We start from the raw sequence: 14,231 nt of genomic DNA, 5'->3' as shown, positions 1-14,231 counted from the left end.
TTTTTAAAAATCGCACGTCCAATATGGGCAGACTAGTTATTCATTTTAGGTTCCTTCTAAAGTAGACACCGGCAAGCTGCAGGCATGCACAGTTATGAAGTTATCCACATACAGGGTACTTTGCTCGAAGGAAAGCGTAACATGAGATAACATGTTTTTAAGTACGTGGTAGGAGAGAGGGTGAATCGTCACGCCTGCTTTTTCAACATGTGGATGTAAATTGATACTTACCGGTACGGAAATGGCTTTTGTCTGGTTGTGTTTATTTATTTTATTATTCAAATTGTTATTAAACGACAAGTTGTTGCAAATGTATTGGTTTACCTGTAGGTTGTTTTACTAATTCACACCAAGGGAAACCTTTTGTCTCGAAAGGAAATTCATTCAAAAAATAAAACTGCTATTGCCCCGTTTAAACGTCCGGCGTGTTTTCCATATGAACATGAATGTGTTCAAAATCTCAACAAACCGTGGTATGTAAATAAAGTAAATAATATCTTGTTTATTATGGGCGTGTTGCCTCATAGTTTGCACAGGCAACCACGAGAACAGCAACTGATTACCTATTTGGGGATTTTAAATCCGTTTTACAAGCTTTCAGTTTCAGAAATTAAATTGAAGACAGTACTGTTTAACGAAGGTGACGAGGACTGGGAAACAGACCGGGACAGGAGAAATTTGAGATTGGGTAGAATTGTAATTATACAAAAATTATGTGTATGATGTCATGATTATTAGAATAGAATGTTTATTCCCAGAGGTTCCAAAGTTCCCAGTTTGAAGATAAACTCTCGTTCCTTTTGTTTCTGAGCAACATTTGTTCCATAGCACTGATTGATTACACAGACTGTAATGTCTTCAGCAATGTGATATACAGTGCCGTGAAAAAGTCTTTGCCCCCTGTATGATTTTCTGCACTTTTGCATATTTTTGACACTGAATGTTATCTGATCTTCAACCAAAACCTAATATTAGATACAAGGGACCCTGAGTGAACAAATAACACAAAAATTTGATACATATTTAATTTATTTATTAAATAAAGTTATGCAACACCCAATGCCCCCGTGTGTAAAAGTAGTCGCCCCCTTAGACTCAATAACTGGTTATGCCACCTTTAGCAGCAATAACTGCAACCAAACACTTCCTGTAGTTATTGATTAGTCTCTCACAGCGCCGTGGAGGAATTTTGGCCCACTCCTCCATGCAGAACTGCTTCAACTCAGTGACATTTGTGGGTTTTCGAGCATGAACTGCTCGTTTCAGGTCCTGCCACAACATCTCAATGGGGTTTAGGTCTGGACTTTGACTAGGCCATTCCAAAACTTTAAATTTCTTGTTCTTCAACCATTCTGATGTAGACGTGCTTGTGTGTTTCGGTTCATTGTCTTGCTGCATGACCCAGCTGCGCTTCAGCTTCAGCTCACGGACGGATGGCCTGACATTCTCCTGTAGAATTTTCTGATACAGAGCAGAATTCATGGTTCCTTTAATGATGGCAAGGCATCCAGGTCCTGATGCAGCAACCATGACACTACCACCACCATGCTTGACCGTTGGTATGAGGTTCTTACTGTGGAATGCAGTGTTAGGTTTTAGCCAGACATAACAGGGCTCATGTCGGCCAAAAAGTTCCACTTTTGACTCATCTGTCTGTAGAACATTGTTCCAGAACTCTTGAGGTTCATTCCAATGCTTTTTGCAAACTTGAGACGAGCATTCATGTTCTTCTCAGTAAACAATGGTTTCCGCCTTTGCTACTCTGCCATGAATCCCATTTTTGCCCAGTGTCTTTCTGATGGTGGAGTCATGAACACTGACCTTAGCCGAGGCGAGAGAGGTCTGCATGTTGTTCTAGGGTTCTTTGTGACTTCATGGACGATTTTACGCCTTGCTCTTGGAGAGAATTTGGCTAGATGGCCACTCTTGGGAAGATTCACCACTGTCCCAAACTTTCTCCATTTGGACAATATGGCTCTGACTGTGGTTCAGTGGAGCCCCAGAGCCTTGGAAATGGCTTTGTAACCCTTTCCAGACTGATAGGCATCAACAACTTTTTCACACCTGAAGATTGCATGTTTGATTACCTTGCACATCAAACAAATGAAAGAAGCACCAAACTTTGGTGTCATTTTTTTTTCTCTCAGACTCCTTCTATATACTACTGCAACCCACAAAAAATCTGACCAAATACAATGTGAAAAATGTGCAAAAATGCAGAAAATCAGACAGGGGACAAATACTTTTATATATATATATATATATATATATATATATATATATATATATATATATATATATATATATATATATATATATATATCAGAGAAGGTAGAACTGCAGTGTACAAAAATGAAGGTTGATAAGAAAAAATATACTTAAAAATAAACTAAAAATAATGTACACAAAAAGTTTAAATGATTAAAAAATCATTTATTTCAGGACGTTTCGGGCAAAAGCCCTTCTTCAGCTGTGTAGAAAGAAAAGTAACACAGTGCAGTAAATTTGTTGATTTTCAAAAATTGTGAGGATGATGTTAAGATGATGTCAGAATAGAATGTTCATTTCAGGACGCTCCAAAGTTCCAAGTTTGCAGATAAGCTCATGTTCTCTTTGCTTCCGAGTATAATTTGTACCAGAACACTGACTGATTCCACAGCTGGTGATGTCTTCGGCAGTGTGATTATTGCTGTTGATGTGTCGGGCTACTGGAAATCACAGCTGAGAATTCCACTATCAACACCACTATTCACTACAAACCTACCGACTCTAATTCATATTATTATTATTATTTGTTTATTTAGCAGACACCTTTATCCAAGGCGACTTACAGAGACTAGGGTGTGTGAACTTACAATTACGTCTCACCCAAAAGACGGAGCACAAAGAGGTTAAGTGACTTGCTCAGGGTCACACAATGAGTCAGTGGCCGAGGTGGGATTTGAACCGGGGACCTCCTGGTTACAAAACCTTTTCTTTAACCACTGGACCACACAGCCTCTACAATATCTACAAAATGACTCCTCACACCCAAAGGCTTGCCGTGACTCAATTCCCTTTTCCCAACTTTTAAGACTCAGATGTATCTGCAGTGACGATCAAGACTTTTTAAATAAAATTTAGGAAATTGCGGTTTTCCAGACAAGATCATCAACAGTGCTAAATCACACACACACACATTGTTTCAATTGTTAAGACATAAAAATAACATGTATGGCAGTAATATACACCCCCTGCTACAGCTGTAAATACATTAGAAATTAGAGCTATCAGGGCCTGAAAATGTAGCTTACCATAACCGCCAGCAACAGTATTTATATAAATAGTGCTACAGAATGTCGTTTCCAAGTTTCATCACAATTTGTTCTCTATTTTAAGTGTAACATATACTTACAGGTGTAGGTACAGACATTTTGCCAGGGTTAATTAAGATTTAAAGGAATACGTTCTAGTCTTAAAAAAAAAGTCCTATCAAATGTATTAAAAAGTCACCAATTCATAGATATGTCAAATAAATTGTCTGTGGCTTAGCAACAGCAGATCAAGGGGAAGACGATAGTATGGTTACCATCTTGCCTCATGTACTTTTCCTACATGCTGAGTTTCATTTCAGTAACTTTTGCTCAGTGAACAGAACCTTGAAGTGCTACTGCGCTCACAGCTGAAAGCAGCAGATGCTTTGTGTTGGGATTATAGTAAATATTTACATAAAGCAAATTCCTGTTGTAAATATTATAATTTTATAAAAAAAAAAAAAAAAAAAAAAAAAATCAAAATGTTGCTTTTATTGAAATGCCAATTAAGGCTTTTATGTGTTCTTGTGCATTTCAAAAACATACCACATCTATTATAAAAAGTTTGAAAAATATAATTGGGATACTGTTATCATATCAGTGTATTTACCAGTGAATAAATCCTAGATTTGTATAAACCATGCTTATAAAATAGCCTATAAAATATACACGAAATTAGGCAACAAAATTATGACTACAAATCACAAGGAATTGTTCCTTTTGTAATTGATTGATTTGAATCTGAAAACAACCGGGCTGGGATGAATTAACGCTTCTGAATCTATGCACCGATTCCAGCTCAAAATTACATGCAAACTACCATATATAGAGGATTTGTGAATGGATTCCTCGAACAGGCAGCTTGAATCTGATGAGATGGTGTATATCAATGTAAATGTGTAGTTCAAGTGGAAACAGATGTGTCTTGTCCATGGTTTTTCTGATTTGTTACAATTTCATTTGATTTGTAACAGGGCGAGGTGACCTGTACATTGTTTTGTTTATTTATTTTTAGAACGGGGTCCCCCTCCGCCCCTGTGTTATTTTGTATTTGATTATTATTATTATTATTATTATTATTATTATGGTATTTGTTAAATGTATAGATGTCGGCGAGCGCCGTATATTTAGTTATTGTTTTGTTTATAGATGTGACGGCGTAGCTGTTTGTTTGTTATTATTTAGTAGCGTGGATGGGAAGCCCCATCCACACAGCAATTTAGTAAAGTCGTGCTGAATATAAAAAGCCTGCAGCTCTCCAGCTGGTGGTGGGTGCTTTAGGAGTGGAGAGAGAGAGAGAGAGAGAGAGAGAGAGAGAGAGAGAGAGAGAGAGAGAGAGAGAGAGAGAGAGAGAGAGAGAGAGAGAGAGAGAGAGAGAGAGAGAGAGAGAGAGAGAGAGAGAGAGAGAGAGAGAGAGAGAGAGAGAGAGAGAGAGAGAGAGAGAGAGAGAGAGAGAGAGAGAGAGAGAGAGAGAGAGAGAGAGAGAGAGAGGCAGGCTACTGCTCAGCCTAACCTGGATCATTTATTGTTTATTTTGTGTGCGTGACTTGTTTTTGTTTAACTATTTATTTTGCTCTGTGAGCACAGTTTCTTTTTGTTAAAATATTTGATTTATTTTTGTTATTTAAAAATAAAACGACGCTAGATCCTTTAACTGCAGTCCCTGGTGTCCGTTATCCTTCCTGCTTCTGGCCTGACGTCAGACCACTCGTCCAGCCTGCCACAATGACCCACTTGTAAACGAGAGTTATGTCACATGATATACCAGGTGAAGATTTTTCCTAGCAATCTGTGTATTAAAATACATTAGCGAGACTAAGATAATGAGACCGGTCTGGTGTTATTGTGCGGTTGGACCTTTTTAGAGAGCTTGGTTTTTCCAGACCATTTTGTAACACTTTATTTACTTTTTATTGTTGGAGCAGCGAAGCCCCAAGACCACCTACCTCAGTAATACAGACCAGCTGGAGGTCCCTACATCCCAGTGCTTGTGCAGTAACTTCTCCAGGAGGATCCAGCACTGCCACACCCCACAGGAGCCCAAGAAGCAAAGCAGAAGGCAGCCCCGGGTCAGCAGGCCTCACAAGAGAGGCTGGGTCTGGCTATCTTGAACACTGAGGACCTAGACAGCTGGCTGCAAGGAAAGAGGGAGTTAGTGGACAGGCAGCAGCTGGCTTGGAGGTTCAGTAACATAAATCTTGGAAGAGAGCTGGAGTTCCAATTACTGCCATTCTTCTGCAGAGTGAGCCACCCACACCACAATGGAACATGCTTTATTGGTGTATTCTTTTCAAGATACAATATAAGCCTGTTTAGTGCTGTCACTTTTCCAGTTATGACAACCAGCTTTCAGTTGACCGGTTAATTGCTACTGAGATACAAGAAAATACAGCATGGCCTGCTGCATGTCTAACCAATTGATTAAAAAGGATTCACACTTAAATAAAAATCTTTGCATACCCATGGTATCACAATAATATTAACGAAAACACACTCGTAATCCACTGAAGTCCATTGGTACCGTATCAGGACCACTGTGCAACACAGTTTAACTTGCAGTGCCTGTTCCCTTTTACAGTATCATTAAGGCATAAATGTGAAATGTCCAACAAGGTTATTCCTTAGTTGAAAAGGTTATTTGAATTGTCCCCAAAGCTATAGTGAACCCTGAATGACCATTTAGACAGCTGATTCCACCATTCAAGATGCTTCTGTGATTCATTTGTATTGTTAAGTAGCTCATTGGTGTGTCTTATCTTGTGAATTAATTCAGAATGATTCATTCAATACAACAATTAGTCAGTTGAATACAAATGCTTTATTAAACTTCAATATCAACATGCAATACATGAAAAAGGCTTTAATGCGCATAATTGCCAATTTCAGAGACAATAGAGCGTGCAGTCTTCATTTCCTCCTCTGGTCTAACAAAGGTCTCCATAAAAAGCTTTTTTATACCTAGCCTGTGGTTACATCATTCAACAATTATTTATTTTTGTAACTGTTTTCCAGACCAGCTTGGTACCCTCTCATACCTTTTCTTGGTCCTTCTAATAATACACTCACAATGCATGCATTTGACACAAACACCCTGCTAGTAAGATATATTACTACAAGACATTACAAGACACAACAAGAGTACAAGACACCAACAACCTCCATACATCAGACTAAATAAGGAATGTGTCCTTATCCATAACATTCCACATTGTTGCCTTTAGACAAAATTCGAATAGAAGAAAAGAAAATACACAGACAGAGCATAGCAACACATAAAATAGAAAGAACATTACACAAACAACACCGTGTCTTCTAACAATATTGAAACAAAATATATGGACAGTTAAACCAGTCTACAGCAAATTCAGTTTTTACTACAGCTATATCAAAATCTGTATGCAGTTTTAACCAACGGAAAGCATTGTCTCACCACCGTTGTTTACATATAAAGGAAGCTTATTGCAACCTTGATTACTGGTGAAAACGTGGCTAAATATTTTGCTTCCTGTCTTGGGAGACGCTCGGAAGCTTTTGTTATTAAAGGTTTTTCCTCTTTTCCAGTCTCACTTGAATGGGAGAGTCCCTCGGGTCTGTCTTCTAGGATCTTCTTGTTTCCTATTTCTGTGAATGAACATCGTCGTTCCTGAAAAACAACTAGAGATTGAAATTAAATGGGGACTTTGTAGCAGGACAGCTGGTGAAATGTGTAACTGTTAATAACTGTGCTATAATTAGCAGTAAACGTTTACATCTATATATAGAGTCTCTGTAAGTCGCCTTGGATAAAGGCGTCTGCTAAATAAACAAATAATAATAATAATAATAATAATATAAACTACAGACTTTTATAGCCTTATTGTTTACAGTTGTCAGTCCCAACCCCTCCAAGATACTGAGACTGCATGTGTAAACAATACAAAATGACTTTACAAACTTTACCTCAGAACAAACCAACCAGCAAAATCAGCAGAACAAGATGATGTCCAGGTTTGAAATAATTAATGAGGAGGATATACAAACATAATATGAATTTGAGTAACTGGAGAAATTCTAAATATATTAAATAAAGTACACCTCCACTGTACATAAAAAGCTGTAATTCCATCTCAGGGCTTTGATGACATTGATAAACCCTAGATGAATTACACCATTACTTTGTACAGCTGGGACATTATGCCTTATACACGAATAGTTACTGTGAAGTTACTGATGCTAGATATGGTTTTAGCTAGGGCCTGCTTATAAACATTGTTTAAACCATGTTGCTTGTTTCCTGCAATCTGTATAGAGCCAACACTATTTCATAATAATGAACTGTAAAGGGCCTACCAACATGCTGCACAGATGTTGTGCTATCAATAAGCAAAGAACAAAACATCTATAACACAGCGATAATGGACCAGTGATAATACTTCTAATGTAAATAAGAAGCAAGAAAATGTATTATATTCTTCTGTTAAACTTTACTGAGAAAACTATAGTTTTTAAATGTCTGCTAATACTAGTATCATAATTATTATCTTATAACCATTTTACTTAGATAATATGTTTTTACAGACTTTCAATTGCGGTTTTGTCCTAACCAGTGTGTAATTGATTAAATCTGTGTGCTCTTTCCCAGCAATTTGTTTGTTCTGCATTTCATTTTGTTTATGGTTCCCCTTCTGGGGATTTGTAGTGAATGTGTGTAATGAGAGTCGTAACATTTGGTTTACATTTGGAGTACTGTGAACCCTTCCATTTGTTTTAAGGGTGTCAGTCTTTTAATTCAGTGTGTCCTTTTAAGCAGCATGGTAAGCAAGAGCATGGATACTATTTGTTAATCATCACAATATTCTCCATTGTATTCCAGTTTGATTGAATAATGTTTATTGTTCTAAAACTTTGTGAATAAGGCATAATTTACTGTATGGATTTAGGGCCTCCTGAGGTGCATTTGTTCATGTTTTTTTTCCTCCACTAATGAGACAACAAGGTTTTGTTTCATTGTTTTAAAATCACTCAGCACTAATTACTACTAAACAACTCATGACAAACACAAATGCAAATTGACCTGTTATAAAAGACCTATCACAGATGTACAAGGGGTAAATAAAGACCTTCAAGGACTGTAAACAAACACCCACTGTGACAGAGAGCAAATTAATCCTAGTCAACAAATCTCCCTCCTGATCTGTGAGGGTGCTGTATAACAGGAACAGTGTGCCCCGTACTGGATGGTTTGGCAGTTCATTCCAGGGCCAGTCGGAAGCCGGCTGTCCAGGAAGGGGGCGGAGTCACAATACCAGAAGTCATCGCCTTAATATGTTAGGTGATGTCTCAGTCATGAATTGGAGGATACATGATTGCACTCGCTACTGAAAGGGGCGGGACAAAGCTATCTGTTCCTTTGTTATGGTTTTACGAAAGGACCAGGAAGGAGTAAAAGTGATCCATGAGTTTACGTGCTGTATTCTGTCTGTCTAATAATTGTTACTTGTTTGTTATTGTTAGATGGCTAATCACCGGGAGCTGTCACTACGAGCCCAGCTCTACACCCGGACAACCCGTCACCACTGTACACCATTCGCTGTACTTCACCACGTACACTAATAAGCACTTACTCTGGACATGTGACCGTGTTTATGTTTTGTGTATTATGTGTGTTGTTTGTTTATTATTTTGGGACTGTACCCCTTGGTATTACCTGTGCGATACACATCGTTGTGTAGAGCCAGGTACTTATTATTTAAGGGTTACGAGCCCGCAACATAGCCAAATAAAGGTGCTGTTCTTGTGTGTTATTACTACACACTGCAATCTACCTGTTCACACCCACAAATAAAAAAAAAATCATATCAGGGGCCCTGTTGTGTTATGGCAAGCATGATGTCTGTGGTAAACCTGTTACACAAATAACAGTTAAACACTCAGAAGGGATTTTTGTACCAAAACAAAAACAAAGATATTACATCCATTTCTCAACACACACTACATTTAACAGGATATTAACTATGACATGTTGCATTGTTAAGTCAAACACCAAACACCAGTACACAGCAAAACTAAGTATTCTACTAACCTGCACATTCTGGTTCCATAAATCAGCTTCAGGAGCCATCTGTTTTTTATGTGTGTATCTTCATAGAAAACTGTCTCCTTGGCAATTTGCCACAAACACTTCAAAGAGTGTGATATCCCAAAATAAATTGCGTCACGATACCTCACTCCGTTTCAGCAGCCTGAATTAGCTTCAGTATGCTATGAGGTATCAGTATTTTTCCAGTTCTTTCTTTTAAAAAAGTCATAGACGTCATACTGAGCGGTCTGCTCTGCAGTACAGTCCAGCTGCAGGCCAGTATTTAGATATTGCCCGTTTCTCTGAAAACCTTTAAAGTCTAGATCTATGATGAGGCATCAGATTAATGCTTGCTGCCTGATAGCATTACATGTCTATAAACCTAACAGCAAATAAATCTGCATTGTAGGTTGTAAATCAAATTAAGATTACACCAAAGTATTATTTTTTTCTTAGAGTTTTAATAAGGTTGGGTGGGCATGGTCCCAAAAAATAATTAATAACAATGGGGCATTACTAGGAAATACTTATATGAACACATTTTATTTCTACAAAGTTATTAGGTTTAGTGAACAGGGTCCATATTTTCAATTTTTAGTAATTAGTCTCAATATTGTTATTTTTCAGAAAAATTTCCAATGAAAAATGAATGATTCAACTTAAAAAGACTTCTTGTGAAAGCATTTGTCAAATAATAAAAAAATATATACTGTATTTCTACAGTATTTATTTTATGTGCGTTTTAAAATGAAGGGTATATTTTGTATTACTAACAATATTGCAACATGGTCCTGTCATGTTATGTCTCTCTGAGTTAAGCCTTTTGTTTTGTATTGTTTTTTATTAGTGTGTTTGTGCACTGGTACTGCTGTCCTCAATAACTCCCATGAACAACAGAATGGGTCCTATCTTTAAAAAAAATAAAATAAATAAATTGAACTACCAGTTTCAAAACACTGTTGTTTGACAAAAAAATGATCTTCTTTCATAACTTGCTGAGCTGCAGCCTAAGGTAAATGGTGTAACTTAGGCCCTGTCCACACTACATAAATCGATCTTGAGAACCTCACTCAAAAATGTTTTAATTAATCCAGCTCAAAGTGTCCACACTAAAGTACCGTTTCATGTTTAGTCAGGCTTAATGTGTACAAAGTAGAGGTCAGTGAGGGTACCCGAAAACCAGGGTTTTAAATTACCTGACGCTACCCTCTTTTTACTACCTGGGTTTTAATTTATTAATTTGAGAATTCAAAGAAAATGTAGAAAATATGACAATACAGTTGTATGCGCAGGTCTTTGGCCGGCGTAATAAAGACAACTGACAGGATATCAATGTACCCGGGTATTTTTCACAGCGGGTACCCGGTTCTGGATTTTCTACCCGTGCCGACCTCTAGTACAAACACTATTAAATAGTTCGGTTACAGTTCCTAGCAGCACAATGGACTGTGGAACTTAATACGATAGTATCCCACTATGCACTGCCTGTTTACAACCTTGCAAATATGGAGCCCGTGCCCACGGAAGATATAGCGCTTCTTAGCATGAACGTTATGGTTTTGTTTCTTAAAAACACAAGGCACATTTTATCATGTGTGTGTTTCGTTTTGAACTCTGAAGTTCTTCTTGACCGATTTCATCGCTCCATATATCAATGTGCCTTGATTTCAGCATCTGATCACGTCACTGCAAGATTCACCATTTTACAACAAGCCTCAGAAATTGTATAAAGTACAGCAATATTGATAGTCATTGTCAACTCCTACAGGTGCCTGTTCTGAGTACTGTATTTGTAATGTCCACACGCCAAAACATATCACAAAGCATTTTGGGATATTGGAGGATACACAAAAAATTTAGTTTGGTATTACAGAGTCCACACTTCTGACAACCCGCACTACCTGATGCAATCTTATTTAGAACTATTATAGTACAACTTTGGAGAAACCTTAGCAGAACTTTTAGTAGAATAAGCATTACCAGCAGTGACAACACAATGGATTTGGAAAGAATATTGCAAAGTGCTGATACTACAGTATATTCATACGCTACCGCAGTGGATTACTGGTGTACACTTGTCTATACCAGCGGTCGCCAACCTTTTTGTGCAAGAGAGCCAAACTGAATATAAATTTAGAGGAAGTGGTTTGCAAAGAGTCTACAGCAAATCAAACCCATGGTGTGAAACAGACTCCAGGAATAGAATAGGTGGACCGTAAAGGAACAGTGAGGTAGTATGAGATGACTATGAGTCGAGCAGTGGTACATTTGTGTGGATGCAACTAGTGCGGTCTTAAAAAAATGAAAACTTTTTTTTGTGTGAATGACTAAGAGAGACATATTTGGTTATTCGAAAGACCCAGGTATGGCTCAGGAGCCATAGGTTGGTGGCCCCTGGTCTATACTATTGTGATACCATTGGTGTACCAAAATGACAAATGTCTATAAGGATGTGTTAGGGTTGCACAAACTATGGGTGGGTTATATGCTTAAGTAATCTGGAAATTGAAAAAAAGTTAAGGGCAAATACGGACTGAATGCAAAGTTTCCCATACCGATTGAACTCCACACAGCCGTGGCTCAGCTGTGTTAACAAATCTTTGGCAGTCCAAGCGACTTCATTTTGCATTAAGGATTATACGGTCAGGAGTCACAACAGGGGGTTATAATCTGTTTCATAAACACCTTGTGTCTTTTTAACTTTGGCTGAACTCATAGCCAAGGAAACTGGTCTCACAGGCCCAAACTGTTTTGTTCTCTGCTATGTCTTTCAACTTATGTGCAGGCACATGGGTTGCCATGCAACCACAAATAGTAGCAAGCATCCGCTGAGTTACACAATGTCAGTGCATGATGACATCATTGTTACTTTGTTTATTGGAGACGATTTTAAGATATGGGCCACCTAAGTTTCCACTTATAGTACAAGAGGACCAAATATTCTGTAAAATGTACAAGCACAGGTACTGTGGATACTGGTGTCTTGCATATTGTAAAGTGGTTACATTTTAGCATCAGAGGCATTTCATCATCTTCACAAAAAGATAGCAACTAAAAATAACAACTAGGGTGTTGTGGCACTGTGGCAGGTTGGAAGCCGTACCAGTATGTGTTTGTATGGGGAATGTTGGGTTGACAGGGAGGGGGATACATTTCTCTGTCAAAACACATGGGAATGTGGCAGCCACAGGTGTACAAAATAGTGATGGAGATGGTGGAGGTGAAGGTGTGTATTTGTGTTCCGTGCTGTGCTGTCCTGTCCTGTCTTTGTATGTTTACATTCATGGGTTTTTGTAAACCCTTTTGTTTTGGCCCTTGTGATGTTTACTTTGTTAAGTGTGTTTTGTCCATTGTTTTGTCCGTGTTATTTGTTTATTAAACTGCGGATTAGCGCATTAAACTTGCAGCCTTCTGTGTCTGTCACTCTCCCTGCCAATACCATCTTGGCTGTGACACTACTGTGCCACAGGGGTACAGAGGCACGTACCTGATTGTGGGTGTGTGCTAATACAGTATAATTACATGCCATGTTGATTTATTTAACCACAGTAGCTTAAAAAAACAATTTTAATATTTTTTTTTTTCTCTTCAGTTTCCATACTCATGAATTTAATGGTGTTGTTCTCAGTGGTTACAGGTTTTGTTCCTCCAAAATTGAGCTAGCATTTTTCATAAAATTTGATTTTATGTGGCTTTGAACTTGCCTGGTCTGCACTGAACGACCTTCCTTTCATACCATGTGACAATATGACCTATCAATTCTGCCAGTTACATCTACTCTTTCTCTGTTTAATGTAGAGTAGGTGGATCTGAAAGGTGAATTGTCACAAAATCACAACTATTACAAAATATAAATCATAAACGGGTGACTAGTAAATCAGTTCTGGTCACCTCGTTACAAAAAGGATATTGCTGCTCTAGAAAGAGTGCAAAGAAGAGCAACCAGAATTATCCCGGGTTTAAAAGGCATGTCGTATGCAGACAGGCTAAAAGAATTGAATCTATTCAGTCTTGAACAAAGAAGACAACGCGGTGATCCGATTCAAGCATTCAAAATCCTAAAAGGTATAGACAATGTCGACCCAGGGGCCTTTTTTGACCTGAAAAAAAGAAACAAGGACCAGTGGTCACAAATGGAGATTTAATAAAGGGGCATTCAAACTAGGAGGCACTTTTTTTACACAGAGAATTGTGAGGGTCCGGAACCAACTCCCCAGTAATGTTGTTGAAGCTGACACCCTGGGATCCTTCAAGAAGCTGCTTGATGAGATTCTGGGATCAATAAGCTACTAACAACCAAACAAGCAAGATGGGCTGAATGGCCTCCTCTCATTTGTAAACTTTCTTATGTTCTTATGACTCTCTTTGCACATAGACTGGCCACTTCCTTCTGAAGTACCACAGACACATTGGCGGTTGGTGGCCAAAATTTTTGGGTGTTTACACCTCAGATGCAAGTGAGGGGGTGGGGTCCAGGGGGCCAACCTCAGTGGTAGAAGCACTATCCAGTGGATCTGTTTCTTGTTGGAAGCGATACAAAAAGTTTACTCTGCAATGTCTTTTCGATTACTTTACTATTAAAGTCAGGAATGTCAGCCATTATGTCTTTTTCAATTGATAACATGGCTAAAGCATTTAATAGTTCGGTTATCATACTGTTTCTGTAGAAGGTTTTTATCCGCTTCAGTGTTGAGAAACACCTTTCTGCCTCTGCTGTAGTCATCGGAGTGGTAATAACTATCTTCAGTGGTTTTGTAATCTCCGGAAATGTTCTGTCCAAGTTATATATCATCAGTTCAAGCATACGTAATGTATTTTCAGCATTATTAAAATCTTCTGTTTCATACACTGTTTGTAAGTCAATGCATAAGGAAATCTTA

Source organism: Acipenser ruthenus, chromosome 11 (genome assembly GCF_902713425.1).
Source record: "Acipenser ruthenus chromosome 11, fAciRut3.2 maternal haplotype, whole genome shotgun sequence".
In the NCBI taxonomy this organism is placed as follows: Eukaryota; Metazoa; Chordata; class Actinopteri; order Acipenseriformes; family Acipenseridae; genus Acipenser; species Acipenser ruthenus.
This window is presented reverse-complemented; position numbering follows the sequence as displayed.